Consider the following 19,774-nt stretch of genomic DNA (forward strand, 5'->3'; position numbering starts at 1 on the left):
CCTTGCCGGCAATGCGAAACATCTTCTTTTAATTTCTCGTTTGTAAGCCTTCCTTCTCAATGCATAACGTTTGGCCCCCACGGGGTCATTGTCGTTTTTTTACCACATTTGCATCTATGCGAGATGAACTCTGGGTTTCGTTATTATTATTGTAAAGCATGCGCTTAAACAAGTCTAAATCGTGATGCATTGTTCTTATCAACGATGATTGCGGAATTTTATCCTCAATTATTGCCTCTACCGTGTTTACACATTATATTATTAAAAGTCATACATTTTTAAAAACAATTTATAATATTATTATTTTGTTGATAATATAAATAAATGTGAATTAGTTTAGTAAAATGATAAGGCACTCGCATGCATCTGCTCTGCATACTCTCATTCGAAGTTGCATGGAGTTAAGCAATATACTATATATAATAAAAAAAGGCAGAAAAAATATGTCTGTCGGATGTACGTAGTGTAATTTCTCTGTAACATAACCTTTAATTTATGTAATTTCAAACCATGTAAAAAAACACTTTTGTATTTTATCATAAATGTATTTTATCGTAGACGACAAACGAACATTATCATATTAGTTAGTACATAGCAAGTATTTGTTTTAAATCTCCATTTAAATGTACGTTGTTCCAATCATTCTGGGTATTATCCAAATAATTATCGTAATCGTGCAACTCCTTTGCAGCGCCACGCTGCAACAGACACGATACAGCGTCGAATGTAACGCTGTCATTTTCTACAACACATTTAGCTTTGGACCAACGATTATCGCGATATTGCCACATTTTCAAAGCTGGATAACGCATATTAATTGAAATCGAACAGTTATCAATAACTGCAATGCAAGCATTGGAACAATTTTCAGCTATTTTATCCGCAATTCGTATTCCCGGCGCCCGCTCAAAACGGTTATCGTAGAAATTTTCGCAGCCTACATAATACCCGACGATATGTTGTCCCTTTTGCAATGCTTTGGCTTCTACCTACAAATATCAATAAATTCTTTAATGTTCAAACCTTCTGAGAAATTTAAAAATATGACATACCTGAACCAGAGCCACCTCTGCCATGGGCGACACATGAAGACACTGATGAGAGGGGGCACCGCGTCCGCAATCGTACTTGTTTTACCATTTTCAGCCAAAAGTATCCCATTCACCGCTAGATGGGGATACTTTGCTGCATGAAGCATATTTTACAAAACGCACGGGGGGATCGAACATTATTTCCGACATTTTTGGTAGATCGTAAGAATTTTGCAAAACACAAATTTGTTTTTATCTGTTTAGACATATATGAGACAGATACGTGACAATAGTCGCCCCTATGAAAAAAACGTAAATTATTCGCACTAAGGGATTTTTTTATTTGGCCAGATATTTGTAGTTTCTGTAGCCGTTCAAATAGACATAGAGCGACAACGTCAATTTTGTAAACAGAGCTACTCGTCTCGCGCGGCATTTTTGCTCCAACCGAAATAATTGAATTATTTAGTTCTTTTACGAGCCAAATAAATGCCAAACGCAATGATTTAAACACATTTTAACCTATTATTGTGTGTTTTCAAATATAAACAAAATGTTTGATTGTGTCAAATAAGCTACTTGATCTACACAGAGTGAAATTTTGAGATTTTTTCGACACGCGACGTTGTCGCTCTATGTCTATTGAACGGTAACCGTTCAAATAGACATTGCGCGATAACGTCAAACGCGACAAAAAATAACTCAAAATTTCACCCCGCGTAGACCAAAGTAGCTCATTTTGCTCAGTCAACCTACATGCTTTTTGTTTAAAAACATAAAAAATGAGTTGTTATTGTTCTTTTTCGTCTCTTGTTTTCCTCTTTCCCATTTTGTTCCTTCATTTCTTCTTTTTGCAATTGCATTTGTCCAATAGGGCGACGCTCTGGGACCATTCGAACGAGACAAACAAACTCTGTTCGATAGGTGCTCTGTCAGCTGTTCTTATAGACATGTCATGATGCATTGCAATACGCCTATCTTTTCATCTCGAAAAGGAAGTATTTTCATGATTTAAATGAAAATCCATCTGCAGAGGGAAGATTCAACAATAATTTACTAGTTATTCACATCAATAATAACATAAAAATCATCAAAATTTAATATTGAATATGTAAAGAAACGTCCATGCCAAAACATATAGGGGAAAGCGAGGCAAAATGGGCATGTGGGGCAAAATGGGCACCCTCTATTAAGCATTATTTGACTGCAAAGATACTTTCCGATGCTCAAAATATATTCATTAGAGTGTTCTATGAATACCATGTAAGTTTCACAACCCTTACATAACAAATAATCAAGAAAAATGTAAAATAAGATTTAGTAGTATATTGATGTAATTTTTGCCACTTCGCAAATAAGCTTAAACCAGTGTCACAGAGATGCGTTAAAGTATTAGATGATATGTTTTTAAAGATATGATATTTCTATACAATTTGTCTGAAGAAAGAAGGCAATGTGGAGGGAATGTGTATTTTACTAATATAACAAAAAATACAAAAATGCTTCACGTGGGGCAAAATGGACAGTTACGCTTGGGGCAAATTGGGCAGATGCTTTTGACATACGGCGCTTGGTGAGGCTATGATGTTGTATTTTTCGCTTCAATAATGATAACAGGCACAGCTTCAAAATATTCGATTTTATAGATTCAAACGTGTAAAAACTGTATTAATTTTGATAACATATTTTTGGAATAATTTGAAGGGCTTTCCTGAGCAGCAAAACAAAAGATAGGACGAGAATACATTTCTCGAAACGTGTGCAAAAGCTTAGACCATTACCTAAGCGCAGTTGTTGTGGCCCATATTGCCCCAGTGTTTTGACGTTTCACAGTTTGTTTACATATGCCCATTTTGCCTCGCGTGTCAAAATTGCTCCTCGTATAACGTCAATATTAATTTTACAGTTTTTTCATGATTTTAAGTTGTTTTCATTCTATTTAGTAATTTTAATCCTTGGATAAGGGAAGAGGCATACAATGGTAGGAGAAAAATTGTGTTTTGTGGCATATTCAAAGGAATATTCAGTAACATGCCCATTTTGCCCCGCTTTCCCTACAGTGCATACACATATATTGTGTACACGTAATAGTTTTATTCGTTTCAAAACTGTATATTTGATGTTATAATGATTGTGAAACATTGCAAATATTATTGATAGCTATTTTAAATATTTTGCAGACAATTTTAAGAAAAAAAGGGACAAAATATGTAAACAAACTTGAAAATGTCCCGAATTGAATTCTGTCTACTGTAGCTGTGAAGCATTTGACAGCCAAGGTTCTCACAGCACAGGTGGGTATCGAACATCACATACCGAATCAACTGACATGTTCGACTTGACCGTAGCAATAGACGATGCGCAATCTCAGATTGAGCATATATTTATCTGTCAAACGGGTCGGTATGATATATTTATCTGTCAAAAAAATTATATATCTCGGACATATATAAGGACGTCACACGAGGCGTAAACTCAAAAAGTTTACGCTTGATTTGTATGGGAGAGCGTAAACTTCCTGTCAAAAGATTTCAGGGTTGTATGCTGCTGAAATCCAGTTTACGCCAAAGTTTACGCTTCGTGTGACGTCCGTATAATCTTGAAAATTTATGCGCAATCTTGGCGCAATCTGAAATTGTATGGAAATGACGTTTATAGCTCAGGGTTGGCTACGGGAAATGACATATATTTTGATAAAACGAATATATGCGCAATCTGAGATTGCGCATCGTGTATTAATACGGTGAGGTTTGTCTTGTTTTTTTGTTTGTGTCTGACAGTGCACCTCCATATGATTATATGGGTTTGTTCGAGTCGGATGTCGTGTTCGATTGTTGCCAGAGAGCAGCCTAACTTTGAAAAAAAGAACTAATTGACTAAGGCTCATGTCTGTGTTCCATCGGATGCGATTTTATCGGAAGGCCTGTCAAAATCGGAATCAAGAATTTTGATTTTGTCGGACGCCGCATCCGATGTTATCTGTCAAACTATATGTGTGGTGTTTAGAAGGAACAACCACAAACTAATTTTTCATAATCGTTAAACTATTAAAATCATCACATGATCGCAATATGAATCCAAAAAGCGTCTGACAGCACGTGCGATAAAATCACATGCGGCGAAGCACAGACAGGGCCCTTAGTCAGCTAGGCCCGTGGCAGCGCTCATCCGATGCGATTTTATCGGACGAGAGATTTATATGGGATTTGACAGATAACGTCGGACGTGCGATTTCATCGTACGACGGAATCAAAAAATTTGATTCCGTCCGATCGTCGCATCCGATTTTATCTGTCAATGTAATCATGCAGTTTATGTAGGAACAATATGAAATTATTTTTTAAATTACTGAAACGAAATTTAAAAAACATGATTTTTTTTAATTTATGAAATTACTAAATATGTACATAAATCAAATAGAAACATGCATTTTAGTAATATTACCATAGCAATGGGTCACAACTGCACCAAACAGCTGTTTGTTACCGCTTTGTCGCGAACGTCAAATTATGTCACTTTTTGTTAACTTTTGTCAATTTTATTTCTTGTCTTATCCAGGTTTCGAAATTTTGACAAAAGCTCAAAAAAGTAACAAAAGCTAACGTTTTGAAAATGTTGTTAGCATTTTGTCGCTCCTGTGACCTTGCGCCTCTTGATGTGAAGTCGTGAAATGTCAATTTGCTCTGAAGCACTTCCCAGCTAGACAAATGGGCTAAATTACCCCTATCTTACCTCTAAATTACCGGTAATTTAAGAGTAATTTAATGGCAACTTATCTGTCGTTAATTTATCCATTCGAATAGTTTTGATGAAACCTATTCTTTCCTAAATGTTATTGTGATTTTTTTTTTCGGCTGAATTGTTAATAAATAACGAAATGCATTGAATTATTGTTTAATGGTTATATATCACCATTTTCTTTAAGTTAAAAAAACGATTACAATGGGTTTTTTTCAGTAAACTTGACTGGAACAGCCGCTTCCGGAGAAGGCGTTGTACAATTAGCACTAATAAACGCAATTTCTCGGCTGATTTTTATATTCCTAGTTTTGAATACCTCGCCAACGTCTTCTTCCTCTAAAAGTTCATTAAAACAATACTCTTTATGTTCTTATTTACAACTTTTCGCCGACAATAAACGACAACACTTCGTACTGCTAAATTGCTCTTAAATTACTGTTGTGAAAGACAAAAAACTGCTCAAATGGGTAAATTAACACAAGGCAGTCTGACTGAGTCAACCTCCTAATATACCCGCTAGGCAAAGCGACTGAAGAAATCATTGCCTTCCGCATATTTTCTCATGTCTTCTTTTTCCCTCCTACGGCAAATTTGTCAAGCAGCTTGTCGAGCTAACCGTCCCTTGCCCCGCCTCCTACCCCTCGACTAAGCGCACTGTCGAAGGTTTGGATGTGTTAGTGCGTCAGACCGGCAATCGCTGTCAGCAGTCGTCCGTGCTTTTCCCTCCATAGAACTATCTGTTTCTCACGTGTGGTCAATGCTCGCGAGCTTTTGTGGTGTTTTAAAGCCCGGGCTACATTGATCGTACTCGCAAGTGTAATTTTTATATTCACTAGCGCATCTGGCGGCGACCAGCGCAAGCTAGATGTGGGTATAATTTAAGTGCCAAAATTATTCATGCTTGGTGTCTCATCAAGTTTCGACCAGGCTACCTGTTTGCCGTAGGAAATGTTGATAAACGTTTATAAATTGCAACAAAGTAGGCCGTTAATTGTTGTTGTTGGACAAATCGTCATTCATACAAAGCGCTGGGCAACATTTTTCCCCATCTTCCATTCTCTATCCATCATTGGGTAAAATTATAAAGGCCGGGCTACATTGATCGTACTCCGTAGTGTAATTTTGATTTTCACTAGCGCATCTGGCGGTGGCTAGTGGAAGCTTTTTTTGGTCGTCGGGGGAATGGTCGTGTTCAATCTTAAATTAATTAGTTTTTAAGGCCGGGCTACATTGATCGTACTCGCAAGCGTAATTTGATTTTCACTAGCGCATCTGGCGGCGGCTGGTGGAAGCTTTTTTTGGTCATCGAGGGAATGGTCATGCCGGATCTCAAAATTAAGTAGTTTTTTCATCGTTTTCCATTGCAAAAATGGATGCAATGCGTGCAAACATGTGTATCTACGTTTTACAAAACTTTTCTCCTCCGATTTAAGTAAAAAAACATGGAAAAATAACGTATTTTCTGGAGCGGCTCCAAATTGTTTGGCAAAATGCTTCGGTCAGCCGCCGCCAGATGCGCTAGTGAAAATCAAAATTACGCTTGTGAGTACGATCAATGTAGCCCGGCCTTTACACCGTTTTTTTATTCGAAAACTGCTGAAATACTTGCACGACATATTTATCTATCAATTACAAAGCTTTTCCAATCCAGTTAAAGTAAAAAACATGGAAAAATAACGTATTTCTGAAGCGGCTCCAAATTGTTTGGCAAAATGCTTCGGTCAGCCGCCGCCAGATGCGCTAGTGAAAATCAAAATTACACTACGGAGTACGATCAATGTAGCCCGGCCTTAAGGCCGGGCTACATTGATCGTACTCTCTGGTGTAATTTAAATTTTCACTAGCGCATCTGGCGGCGGCTGTAGGAAGCATATTGTCAAACAATTTGGAGCCGCTCCAGAAAATACGTTAATTTTCGATTTGTTTCACTTAAATCGGAGAACAAAAGTTTTGTAAAACGTAGATACACATGTTTTTTCACGCATTGCATCCATTTTTGCAATGGAAAACGATGGAAAAACTACTTAATTTTGAGATCAGGCATGACCATTCCCTCGATGACCAAAAAAAGCTTCCACCAGTCGCCACCAGACAGATGCGCTAGTGAAAATCAAAATTACGCTTGCGAGTACGATCAATGTAGCCCGGCCTATAGCCTCCTCGACCCAAAACGTTTTTTGACAGATAAATTATGCCAGCATCTAGCTTCGACCCGCCGCCGCTAGATGGCGTACGCGTTCACAAAAATTACACTACGGAGTACGATGGATGTAGCCCGGCCTTTAAAGAAACCGTTAACAAACACTGCGGCGATGAAGTTGAATTTTTCACAAATCAAATTGAAAAGGCACAAAGTAACTATGACTACGGAATCGCTATCTCACGTTGGAGGATTTACTATGCAACGCGCAGAACCATATTTCGAAGTAGAACACGCAACACAGGGGCTATGGCCGTGCATAGGAAAGCTTAAACCAAATTGCATAAAGGCCGGGCTACATTGATCGTACTCGCTAGTGTAATTTCGATTTTCACTAGCACATCTGGCGGCGGCTGACCGAACCATTTTGCCAAACAATTTGGAGCCGCTCCAGAAAATATTTTATTTTTCCTTGGTTTTTACTTTAACTGGACAGGAAAAGCTTTGTAATTGATAGATAAACATATTTTGCAGGTTTTTCACCAGTTTTCGCATCAAAAAACGGTGAAAAAACTAATTCATTTTGAGATTCAACACGACCATTCCCCCGACGATCAAAAAAAAACTTCCACAGCCGCGCGCCAGATGCGCTAGTGAAAATCAAAATTACACTACGGAGTACGATCAATGTAGCCCGGCGTTAAAGCATAACTTTATGTGACACTATGCATTTTCTTTCGCATGTTGTAGATTACACAGAGAGGCTGAGCCGTCAGCGCAAGGGTGTAAGCGTAGCGTGCAGTGTGTGCAAAAAAATGTATATTCTTCTGGAATGTTATGATCCATCGGTCAAAGAAAGGAAGGTGGGTGTTCGTCATGGTGTTTTTTTTATTGTGGAGGTGCATCCTTCCCCCTGCCTGCAGCGTATGCATCGGGCAGGAGACAATGTGGCAGTATGTAAGTTACCCCCTGCATAAGATGGATTCTGGATTGGATTCTAACCGCGTATGAACCGTCCGCCGTAGCAAGGGCTGACTATCCGGCTACCTGATACTCAAGTCCTGAAAAGGCCGTCATGATCGCGTAGGCCATTACGCCAATAATAATAATAACAAGAAAAAGAACTTTGGATTGCCATCCGTACCGGGGAAAGAGTTTGTCTTGATTTTGTTGCTGCCGGATCTACCGTACTGGCGCGACAAATGCACGGAATACACTCGATCAAAGGACATGAACTTATCGAGCCGAAGCCATTCCAAGACAGTGCCAGACGCTCGGCGTCATGATACCGACTTCAAGCCAGAAAGCCGCCAGATTCTGGACGGACAGGCGCAGCACCATACGCACATCGTAATAAACAAAACCAGAATCCTCTATGTATCAATTCAATTCATAAAGGCCGGGCTACATTGATCGTACTCGCTAGTGTAATTTTTTATATTCACTAGCGCATCTGGCGGCGACCAGCGCAAGCTAGATGTGGGTATAATTTAAATGCCAAAATTATTCATGCTTGGTGTCTCATCAAGTTCCGGCCAGGCTACTTGTATGTCGTTGAAAATGTTGATAAACGTCCATAAATTGCAACTAAGTAGGCCGTTAATTGTTGTTGTTGGACAAATCGTCATTCATACAAAGCGCTAGGCAACATTTCTCCTCATCTCATCTTCGAATATCTATTCATGATTGGGTAAAATTATAGCCTTCTCGACCCAAAACGTTTTTCGACAGATAAATTATACCAGCCTCTAGCTTCAACCCGCAGCCGCTAGATGACGTACGCACAAAAATTGCACTACGGAGTACGATCAATTTAGCCCGGCCTTAATGTTGTTTCAACTTGCGGCCGCTAGCTGAATTGGAAAGAAATGTGATGCATATGGCTAGCCCGTTTGCTTTGATCGTGTATCTTTTATCACCCCCAACAGCAGGGCCGGTCGCAAGATGGTGATGCCAATTCAATGGTTGTGTTGTCTCTCAGGTTGTGGCAATCGAAAATTATACATTATACCGCAGTCTTGGCATTGGCTAAGACAGAATGCATGGAGCGTAGCCGCAGCGGGTGAAAAACGCATCAGAATGAAACAACACACACGCACGCACGCGCGTACATCAGCACACACCGCCGAACGCGTGCACGGGAGCACGCACCCACGAAAGCACGATCGATTACCGCTACCGTTTCGGAAGAATTGCTGGCTTAACTATCTTGTAGCGCATCCTCATCTAAAGCGCCGGGCAGTATGGGGGATCGCGGCATGATGGAGGTCACATTCCTCGCGCTGTGTATATGTGTCGAAACCCGAAAATTAAAAAAAAAATTCAGCACATTCACATCTTTTATCGTCATTATAAAATGCTTAGAAGGTCGTTGAAGCATCAAAAATGTTCAAATAAAAAAAAACATTAGATTTTTGTAAGACGCTTGTTTCCAATTGGCTTCTTTACTCTCAATTTCCACGAGCATCAAATGGCCTCATCTGCAGCGGCACGAAATAAAATAAACCATCAACTCATCGATTATACTTCAATTCCCGAAACACAAACACACACACACAAATAAAAAATGCTAACCCCTCTATCAATCAAAACACACAACTGCGCAATACACCACATGTATATGTACCAACGTATACACAACACACAATCAGCTGATGGCGGAAGGCACGGACTGAAGCGCAAGTACCCAAGCGACAAAATCGACATGCTTTCTCGCTCTCTCAGGTTCACTGATCTACTGGGTAGAATGAGAACGCATGTCGATTTTGTTAGTTGGGTAAGGCAAAGGAGGGCGAGAGATGGAGAGGATGAGAAGAAAAACATGGGCACCAATATTTGGAATTTTTTGCTCCGTCCTTTTTTTTGCTCCATCGCCTGAAATAGTTCGTCTATTTCCCTAACAGAGGGCGCCAAAACTGCTCTACCCAGCGCAGGTTTCTCTGAAATCCCGCGCGAGAAACCGGCCAAAGGGCGGTGGCAACGCTCATCCGATGCGATTTTATCGGACGCTTTTGTCAAACACTATTTCGGCTCATATTGCGAAAATTCGAATGATTTGAATTGTTAAACCATTATAAAAAAATTATTTGATATTGTTCCTACATAAACTGCATGATTACATTGACAGATAAAATCGGATGCGACGATCCAACGGAATCAAAATTTTTTGATTCCGTCGTACGACGAAATCGCACGTCCGACGTTATCTGTCAAATCCCATAAAAATCTCGTCCGATAAAATCACATCGGATGAGCGCTGCCACGGGCCTAAATCTGCGCTGGCCTGCACAGGAAACTGCTTGGTTTTGGTCAGCGGGTACCTAATACACCTTGAGTGCAAGTCCACCCAAGTGACATTTGCTCGAAATTGTTTTCCCATATCTGCTCGATTAGTACTCGATACGCTTCAAATTGTGGATTTGAGTGTGATCAAGTGTTTGAAGGCGCTAAGATTTAGTGAGTTCGTAAATTAGATTTTCCTCTTTCGATGGACGATGCTGTCGAGCTCATTTTACATTCGTAGATTCGATAATTTATGAAAAACAAAAGCAGATATTGTGTGACGTTATTTTATAAAAAATCGATATTATGTAAGTATAAAATGGCTACATGACCAACTATAACGATAGGAAACATCATTTCCGGGCGAATCTAGAAGAAAATAACGAAACAGCCGCATCACAGTTGATTTTAAAGGCCTTTTTCTAAATTCCCTTAAATGGTGCAGTTTAAGGGAAGTTTAAGGCTCCAGCTTACAGGGTTTACCAGCGTAATAAACAACTGTTCACTTGTTTATAACAATAGTCGTTTTGAATAGACACCGCTGTCTACCACTTGCTCACACGTCAGATGGTGTAGGCTACTCTGTCCAATTGCATAACACAATTTTCCCCTTCGATTAGCAACTGTCAGATTCGGCACAGTTTGTTTTGTTAGGACAAATTTTGTAAAAACCAAACATTTTCAAAAACGTTTCTTTTATTCGAGCAATATGCAGTATAAACCATACATTTCAATAAATCAAAACATTAATTTTGTTAATTATAAAAGAACCACAAGAAATCGTGCCGCATCCGGCCGTTGTGCAATCGAAGGCGAAAATTGTGTTATTCAATTGGACAGAGTAGCTTACACCATCTGACGTGTGAGCAAGTGGTAGACAGCGGTGTCTATTCAAAACGACTATTGTTATAACAAGTGGACAGTGTTTATTATGCTGGTAAACCTTGTATTCAAGCAATATGCAGTATAAACCATACATTTCAATAAATCAAAGCATTAATTTTGTTAATTACACAACAACCACAATAAACCGTGCCGAATCCGACCGATGTGCAATCGAAGGCGAAAATTGTGTTATTCAATTGGACAGAGTAGCTTACACCATCTGACGTGTGAGCAAGTGGTAGACAGCGGTGTCTATACAAAACGACTATTGTTATAAACAAGTGAACAGTTGTTTTATATGCTGGTAAACCCTGTAAGGGAATATCCTTGAATTCCCAATTATTCGTGCTTGAAAATGTCAATTGGGTATCGAGCAAATGTCACTTGGGTTGACCCAAAGTGGGTAGAAAGGAGGTGTCGTCATGTAGAACAATTGGGCATCGAGGCTTTAGAAAAAAGCACAAAACCAGGATCGACGGCAGTTGTCAAATGCGACGAATGTTGCTGGTATTTAGATATGATATATGAATTGTTTTCGTTTAATACACATTTTTTTAGCATTAAAAATTCGTATTTTGCATCCACACTCCATAAATCGACATTTTACACGTTATAATGTAGCTGCTGCCTGTAAACAAATATCGACGGCTGTTGTCAAACTGAATCTTAAAATGGCAACATGCCAAACGCTAAGAAGACACCTCCTCTATATTCCACCTTGGGTTGACCTAGCCCGGATATACGAATAACACGGATAATGAGTCAAATGATATATTTTATCACCAGTTCCTGATTATATTTTGGAAAATTTTCTATTTTTTTTTATAAAAATAACCCTGTGTTAACTTCACGTTTTTCCAATGATTATATTAGAAATGTTCCATGAATTATAGTGTTACAGGTGTCCCCCGAGATACGACTGTATTTGGGACCGAAAAAAAGTCCCAACGCAAGGCGTAAAGCTACGGCTAGATGATAGCTACTTGTATGCGGCAACAAATGACAGCTACCAATTTATTTTGTTCTTAATGTCAAATGTAGCTGCGGAATGTAGCTATCGTTTGGGAGCCCAGCTACGCTAGTTTGGTTTGCTGTCATATTGCGCTTGTCATTTATGATTGATTTGTGTTTATACTTGTATCGATTGATTGGTTTGTGCTTTGCTTAAGTCGAAAAAGTCTTATGTCGAATATCTGTCAATGTAAACTTTATAACCGAAGTTGAAGAGTCGAAATCTATGATATCGTGTTTTTTATTTGAAACAATGTTCGATAATGTATTAATTGTACACAAAAAGTCGTTCACACGAAATAGATATTCCATATCGTGTAGTTGTGGTATCTTTGAAAATGTGTGTGTAACGGTTATCAGCTCAGAAATTCAAAAATATACATCAATTTCTTCTCGATGGCAACTTTTCACTGTCAAAATCAAAATCGTCGTATCTGCGAATCGTCGTAACTCGAGGGGGTCGTAACTCGGGGACGCCTGTATTTGTTATAACAATGTGCTCTTATAACCGCTCTTTCAAATATCCTCCTCATAACGCAATGTCACCATTGTATTGAACTGTCATTTCTCAACCGCACGGATAAACGGCAAGCCGAATAAAAGGTACCCGGATAAACAGCGGTACACTGTATGTACAAAAAAATGTTTAAAGCAATTTAACACTCTTACTTTCCAAAGATTGGTGCTAAAAAGCACATTAATTATTGATTTTATGTTGCTCATTTTGACCCGTTTACTGGCCAAATATTTATTTTTCTTTTAAGTGCATTATTTGTCGCAAAATTGGTGATATTTGGTATAAGAAAGGTCATATTATGTGTCGACATACGCATTTTAGTGTTCTGATCAAGTTTAAAGGAATATTCAGCCAAATTCAAGGTGTGTTATTGTTCCGAGTTTCGGCAGGAGGCCGCAACATTGAACTGTCAAAATGAACATTTACTGTGCGCATATTTTTGGCAGCATTTAAAGTGAATAATTATTTATTTTTCTTTATTTTAAAATTCTAAACGAGCTAAAATAAATTTTTCAAACATAGAATTGGTTTACTGTTCTGGTTCTCTTAATAACGAAACCTGCCAAACTATTAGCTAACAGCGAATCTGCCGAAAAATTGTGAACTCTGCATATTTTGTTTGATACAGTAGAACGTCGATTATCCGAGCAGCTCGGGACCGGACGGTTGCCGGTTAATCGATTGGCATGGATAATGGTCCGAGAAATGTCAAATTCATATAAAAAATATAAAATTCACTAGTTTTACAATTAATCCACTATGAATCAATCGATTAATCGTTATTAGAATATTATTTTAATCAATAACTATAGGTTTAACTGTTCATGAACAAAACTGAATTTTGAAAATACCACTAGACACTACAGAGCGGCACAAAAAACTGGTTGCCCACTTGACTATCGCAGCAAATGTTCGCCGTACGTTTGAATAGCTGTCAAATTTATGCGCACGATTGAGCCGCTCGCCGGTTAATCCGCCCCCGGATAATCGACGCTCTACTGTATTTTGAAAAATATGCAAGGAAATGATGTGATACTTCGTATATGAATAATAAATGAGCATATTTCTATTTAAAAAAATATTTGTGGAGACTATTTGCAACACGTGTTTGAGTAATTACACGTTTTTAGTTATTCTGCCGAATACTGGTACAGTTACCCTAGTAGTTTTTGAGGGAATGATGAATTTCCAAGGACTTTCTGCTGTCCAATGGCATCCAAGATGGCCAATCCGATTTTGGCTAACCGTAGCAATAGACGATGCGCAATCTCAGATTGCGCATATATTTATCTGTCAAACTGGTCGGTTTGATACATTTATCTGTCAAAAAAAAATTTTACATCTCGGACATATAATCTTGAAATTTATGCGCAATCTTGGCGCAATCTGAAATTGTATGGAAATGACGTTTATAGCTCAGGGTTGGCTACGCGAAATGACACATGTTTTGATAAAACGAATATATGCACAATCTGAGATTGCGCATCGTGTATTAATACGGTAATAGTTGACCTCGTTCCTAGATAGTCCTTGCCTTCGCTCAAACAGGCATTCTGGAGGCTTGACGTGTACACAAAATATTCTTATACGGACGTCACACGAGGCGTAAACTCAAAAAGTTTACGCTTGATTTGTATGTGAGAGCGTAAACTTCCTGACAAAAGATTTCAGGGTTGTATGGCTGAAATCCAGTTTACGCCAAAGTTTACGCTTCGTGTGACGTCCGTATTAGGCCGAAAATACACGGACCGGAATTTCGCGGCCGCGGAATTCCGCCTGCTGTCAAACCCATATACAAAGTGTCAACGGCAACTTTCCCGAACTGTCATATCCGTACATTTTTCAGAAAGCGGAATTCCGCGGACGGAGTATTTTCGGCCTTAAAATCTTCATTCAGAAGCAGAGGCAAAAAAGTCAACTTTCTAAATACAGGCGGTCCCCGAGATACACGGTTAATGGGGACCGAAAACAGCCGCAAAATACCGCGTATCTCGAATTTCCGCGTAAGTCGAATCTCGTGATTTCTAGCCAAAATATCACTAATTTTCGTGTAAATTTGCAACTAGGGGGTAGTTTTAGCTACTTAATAAATTATTTGATATGATTCTGAATGAAATAACAGTTTCAAACCTTTTGAAATAGTTTTTGACATCCGATCAAAACAGAAATTATTTGGCATTTTACAATAGATGTGTCAATTCAGTATAATTTGCTCAAAGAACTGTCAAATTTAGGAATCCGCGTATCTCTGAATCCGCGTATAAGAGGTACCGTGTATCTCGGGGACCGCCTGTACATACATCTTAAGATAAGCCCACCTATATATTATACCGTCATGTATATAGTCACCTATATAAACCGTCATGTTACTTACCGTCCAGGGCTTCCTTCATTTCGTTATAACCCATTTCCAAAATTTCCATGGCATTTATCAATCCATTAGGCGCCGTCAACGTTTGTAGCTCTTTTTCCAAATCTCTGATTGTCCTGTACGAACTTGAACTGTCATAACTCGTTCCAAAGCTTTTTAAATAAAATCGATCGAATCCACGTTCTAATTCGTCTTGTACGAAACGAAAAGCATCTGATTTAAACATTTTCCATAGAATCACTGTTATTTGCGGCAATTCTTTCTCGTTGTAAGGATATTTTGCAAATGTTTTCATCATACGCCACTCTGTTAAAGTCAGTCGAATCTTGCAAAACATAAATAACGGCTGTTTAAAATACAACGTATAGAGTAGGTAAAACGATCCTATTCGTTCGAATGGATTATTTGAGACGATAAACATTTTTTTCACTGTGTAAAAGATTTCTCCTAAATATTCTGCCATTTCTGCATCAGTATTCCGCCCGCTGCAATGAACACAAATGGAAAGTTTATAATCAACAGAATGCTCAATTGTGCCTTGAACTTACAAAAAAATATACTGGAAATTGGTTCTCTTCCATTCTTGACTAAATGTTTGATAATCTGTAGCTTTCAACTTTGCAAAATCACACAAAAATTCGGAACAATCCTCACGAAAACCACTTGAAATGGAGCTTGCCATGATTTGGCTCGCTACATTTGTTTACTTTTTGGTAGGTCTATCCGTAAAAACTTTATACCAATGTTTCACAAAGTTGCTCCCCGACTAAGGCTGCGCTCTGGCACCAATCGAACACGACATCCGACTCGAACAAACCCAAGGTGTATTTATTTAACAGGTGAATTATTAGCACGTTTGCCAGGCGCCATCATTGAGTATTGTTATGTCAAATCGCATACAATTTTCTACACCACCCTCCAGCCCTTCCCGATTTGAATACCGTGGCCCACAGTATTGTTATGTCATGTCGTGAAATGTCAATTTGCTCTGAAGCACTTCACCTCCTAATATCCATACACCTTGGAACAAACCCATATAATCATATGGAGGTGCACTGTCAGACACAAACAAGAAAACAAGACAAACATGTCAAATCCCATACATTTTTCATGTTCGATGTCGTGTTGGATTGATGCTAGAGCGCCGGGTAACCGTTCCAATACACATAGAGCAACGTCTCGCACGACAAAAAATAGCTCAAAATTTCCTTCGGCATAGACCAAAGTAGCTAATTTGACCCAGTGAACCAACTTGTTCTATGTTTGAAAACACAAAAAATAACTTATAATGTGTTCAAATCTATTTTTTGCGTTTGGCTTGTAAACAACTAAATAATTCGATTGTTTCGCAAGGTGTATAGATATTAGAAGGTGAAGTGCTCCAGACCAAGGTGTTATAAATGACAAGGTGAAGTTGTTCAGAGCAAAATGACATTTCTCGATTTGACATTTCTCTTCGGGGGTTCCGGTATAAAAATCGTGGAGGGCTGGTGCGGGGTAATGAAATTTGTATGCAGAGAGTGACAGATGTCCCCCACAATGTCGCCCAGCAAAAGCGATAAAAATCAACCTTCTAAATACATTATCCTTGCTCCAGACTTGAACATTTCACGACTTGACGAATTGAATTGACATTTCACGACTTGACATAACAATACTGGTGGCACCCAAGGTGGATTAAAAATATCAGGTGGTGGATTAGGGCTTTTGGGGGGTCGCCATAGTTATCGAAAAAATGAGATATATTAACAAAAGATTTGATGATTTGTTTATGCACGCAATTTAAAATCATGTGAGTATGAGTTCTAATCTCACGTAAATTGTCCATGTGGCTCGTAGATAATGAGGAATTAATGTAAAAATTTAAAAAAAATAATGTTTTCTTAATTTTTATCACCAAAAATGTCGAAGACACAATGAATTACAGAATAAATTCACGGAATAAACCAAAATAACACACTTTAATCCATGTTCTAATGTTCAATAAGAACTCGCAAAGTCCAAAATATAGTTTTGGAGAATATTTAATCGAAAAAATGGGGTAGATAAATTATACAGGCGGTCCCCGAGATACACGGTACCTCTTATACGCGGATTCGGAGATACGCGGTTTTCCAAATTCGACAGTTCTTTGAGCAAATTGTACTGATTTGACACATCCACTGTGAAATACCAAATAATTACCGTATTGATCGATTGTGAAATACCATTTCATAAGGTTTAAAACTGTTCAATTCAGTAGAAACATATCAAACAATTAATTTGGAGGCTTAAACAACACCCTACTTGCAAAATTGCACGAAAATTAGTGATATTTTGGCGGGAAATCACGAGATTCGACTTACGCGGAAATTCGAGATACGCGGTATTTTGCGGCCGTTTTCGGTCCCCATCAACCGTGTATCTCGGGGACCGCCTGTATACACAAATTTAATAAATGTAAACAAAGTTTGAATCCTGGGGACCTTACGTCAAGTGACGAATTGTCAAAATGCACTAGAGTCCAAGGTGTATGGATATTAGGAGGTGAAGTGCTTCAGAGCAAATTGACATTTCACGACTTGACATAACAATACTGTGGGCCACGGTATTCAAATCGGGAAGGGCTGGAGGGTGGTGTAGAAAATTGTATGCGATTTGACATAACAATACTCAATGATGGCGCCTGGCAAACGTGCTAATAATTCACCTGTTAAATAAATACACCTTGCTAGAGTCCACCACCTGATATTTTTAAATCCACCTTGGTGGCACCGGTATTAAAATCGGGAAAGGCTGGAGGGGGGTGGATTTAAGGTGGATGTAAAAATATCAGGTGGTGGACTCTAGCAAGGTGGAATATAGAGGAGGTGTCTTCTTAGTGTTTGGCATGTTGCCATTTTGAGATTCAGTTTGACAACAGCCGTCGATATTTGTTTACAGGCAGCAGCTGCAATATAACGTGGAAAATGCCGATTTATAAAGTGTGGATGCAAAATGCTAGTTGTTAGTGCAATTCAAATATTTATTAAACGAAAACAATTCATTTATTCTTGTGTCTTTGGCTTGCATCAGTTACTTTATTCAAACACTGATATAATAGTACACATAATAAATATAAACTCTCAAGTACAATACAGGCGGTCCCCGAGATACACGGTTAATGGGGACCGAAAACGGCCGCAAAATACCGCGTATCTCGTATTTCCGCGTAAGTCGAATCTCGTGATTTCCAGCTAAAATTTCACTAATTTTCGTGTAATTTTGCAAGTAGGGGGCGGTTTTAGTCACTGTATGAGTTATTTGAAATGATTCTTACTGAATATAACAGTTTTAAACCTTTTGAAATAGTTTTTAACATTCGATCGAAACGGAAATTATTTGGCAATTTACAATTGATGTGTCAAATCAGTACAATTTGGCCAAAGAACTGTCAAATTTAGAAAACCGTGTATCTCCGAATCCGCGTATAAGAGGTACCGTGTATCTCGGGGACCGCCTGTACACACTAAAATACTCCGCCGCGCGCCAGCCGTACCGCGCCCTGCCGAGAGCCCTGCTCGACAGGCTGCTCGCAACACTTGCTTGTCCGAGCGCACCACACACACTAAGTGGCCCGCGCTTAGTGTGCGTGACACACTGTCGTCCCCTGGACATTGACCAGTGCACAGTGGGCAACCGCCATACAAACGCCGGGATGAAAATCGATTCCTCGTGCTATTGTAATTTTTCTTCATTCAATACAATTTATCTTACTATAAAGGGTAGTCCTATACTAAAATCGTCAAGACAGCGAATAAAACTTAATAATTATTGCTCACAACATTGCATTATTGCCCCTACCCGCAAATTTCCGTTAAATGCCTTCTAATCGCCTTGTAATCGCCGGCGAATTGAAGGCGATCAGCAGTGCATTTAGCAGTAATTAAATGCCTTTGAAATATGTCAATGAAAAATTTCGCTTTTAATTTGAAATTTGAAATTGCAACTGTCAAAAGAAAACCTTACAAGCGTCTTCAGCACTGCACTGTTGTAGTGTTCCCAGATATGAGCGTGAGATTCGATAGCACGATTTACGTGTTATGATCTCTTGCGTTAAGCTCTGAGCTATTTCACTTTATTAAAGATGGTCTACATTATTCGGTTGTTAAAGACCAACTCATTGAAAGGTGATAATATACCAAACTCATTTCGATAACTAAAAAAAAAAAAATGAGATACATATTTCTCCCATCCTGATAATGAACGGTGAACATAGTGTAATTATTATGTTTTTTTAAAAAGGTATTATTTTAATTTCGCTTCACATAAATTTTGTTTAAAGTAATTATAGTAAGAAAAAAATAATTTAAAAAGAAATAAACGCAGAAAAAAGATCATAAAAATCTGGATTTGAACACACGCTTTCTCGGTTCGGAACCAAAAGCGTTGTCACTGCTCTATTTGGCAGTTACATTGGTACAGGTGCAAATTCAGTATATAAACAAGCTAAGATGGCGGTAAGCTATCTGTTCTCCTTGAATCAAAAAGTTGAAAGATTTCGAAGAGAACCCGTTACAGCCGTGAAAGTTTCGGTTGAAATCTTTATTCGCCTTCTAAGGCGACTAAGGCCTTAAATGCCTTCTGAATGCCTTCAAAGCCGTTTAATGCTGGTAGGGGCGTCCCAAATAGCCAGCTCGTACTTTATAGCTGATTTAGGGCTGATTAACGAAAAATCGTTCCGATGTCGTACTTTGGGGCAGATTAAGAGATGAAGCGGTACTTTGCCGAACTATGGAGCTTTTTAACAGGCACATGGTACTCTTTGCAACTTTGCG

At 38.8% G+C, this 19,774-nt stretch overlaps 1 pseudogene; it reads right to left on the minus strand.

The window, feature by feature from the left end:
* Positions 1-520: 520 nt before the first annotated feature.
* LOC121601960 lies at positions 521-15,890 on the minus strand (annotated as a pseudogene).
* Between the last annotated feature and the right edge of the window lie 3,884 nt (positions 15,891-19,774).

The sequence above is a fragment of the Anopheles merus genome, unplaced genomic scaffold, assembly GCF_017562075.2.
Source record: "Anopheles merus strain MAF unplaced genomic scaffold, AmerM5.1 LNR4000243, whole genome shotgun sequence".
NCBI lineage: Eukaryota > Metazoa > Arthropoda > Insecta > Diptera > Culicidae > Anopheles > Anopheles merus.